Source organism: Rhinopithecus bieti, unplaced genomic scaffold (genome assembly GCF_001698545.2).
Source record: "Rhinopithecus bieti isolate Rb0 unplaced genomic scaffold, ASM169854v2 scaffold_65275, whole genome shotgun sequence".
NCBI classification, from domain to species: Eukaryota; Metazoa; Chordata; class Mammalia; order Primates; family Cercopithecidae; genus Rhinopithecus; species Rhinopithecus bieti.
In genome coordinates this window covers 755,869-757,315 of record NW_016826376.1, presented here as the reverse complement: position 1 = coordinate 757,315, position 1,447 = coordinate 755,869, and the positions used below count along the sequence as shown (strand labels likewise).

General features: G+C 39.8%; 1 pseudogene; it reads left to right on the top strand.

Moving 5' to 3' along the window:
• Positions 1 to 209: 209 nt before the first annotated feature.
• Positions 210 to 1,099, top strand: LOC108522958 (heterogeneous nuclear ribonucleoprotein K pseudogene; annotated as a pseudogene).
• Positions 1,100 to 1,447: the final 348 nt, after the last annotated feature.

The window sequence follows — 1,447 nt, the reverse complement described above, 5'->3', positions numbered from 1 at the left end:
GGGGGAGGGATTGCATTGGGAGTTATGCCTGATATAAATGACGAATTGATGGGTGCTGACGAGTTGATGGGTGCAGCACACCAACATGGCACAAGTATACATATGTAACAAACCTGCACGTTATGCACATGTACCCTAGAACTTAAAGTATAATAAAAAAAAATAATATAAAATAAAAAATAAAAAAAATAAAGTAAAAAAAAAAAAAAAAAAAAGAGAACACTCAAACAACAATCAAGCTTTTCCAGGAATGCTGTCCTCAATCCACTGACAGAGTTGTTCTTATTGGAGAGAAACTATGGAGTTGTAGAGTGCATAAAATCATCCTTGATCTTGTGTCTGAGTCTCCTACAGAGGACGTGCACAGCCTTATAATCCCAATTTTCATGGTGTAACCTATTACATTACATGATGTAACATCATTACATTATGGTGGTTTTAGAATGATGTCTGATGGCCACCTTGGATGCCTGGTGGGGTTTCCCAGGCAGGGAAGAGGTGCTTTTGACAGAATGTCTACCAGTCAGTGTGGGCATTCCCTGTCACTATCTAGAAGAGATTATTATGACATGAGTCCTTGTTGAGGACCACCTCCTCCTTCTTTTGGACAAGGTGCCTGGGGTAGTAGCAAAGCTGAGAATCTTCCTCTTTCTTCACTACCACCACTGAGGGTAGGAGACATAAGGGCCTATGACAGAAGAGGAAGACCTGGAGATGGTTACATGGCATGGCTGGCTTCAGTGCTGATGCAACTTGGGACTCTGCAATAGATACATAGAGCGCATCAGAATGGCACATGGCTTATGAGCCACAGAGTGGCTCCAGATATAGTTATTCCTATGCAGGGGATTGTGGCTCATACCGTGGACCTATTATTACTACACAAGGAACTATTCCCAAAGATTTGGTTGGATCTATTATTGGCAAAGGTGGTCAGTGAATCAAACAAATCCATCATGAGTTGGGGCTTCAATTAAAATTGATGAACCTTTGGAAGGAGGTGACTATTAGATTATTATCACTTAGGAACATAGGACCAGATATAGAATGCACAGTATTTGCGGCAGACAGTATGAAGCAGTTTTCTGGAAAGTGTTAACTAATACTAGTGAAGGACTGAAGGAGTCCTGCATCATTTTTTTTTTTTTAATCTGCTTCTGTTTAAAAAGACATCATGCCTCTGCTTCACAGGTATTTAGCATTTGAGGTGTAGTGAAACCTTTGCTGTTCATCAGATACAATGTTTTAGTTCCTCACAAACAGGGTTGGGGGTGTAGGGAAGGGCTTGTAAAAACTAATGTTGAAATTTTGAAACAGCAGTAGAATGAGCGGATTTTATTTTGTGTTCATTGTTACTGGTTTAAAAAAATGTTCCCTGGTTTTAAAAAAGGTTCCCCATGTAATTTTGTGAACACCTTACTTTGTAGCCGATGTAACATTTAAGGGA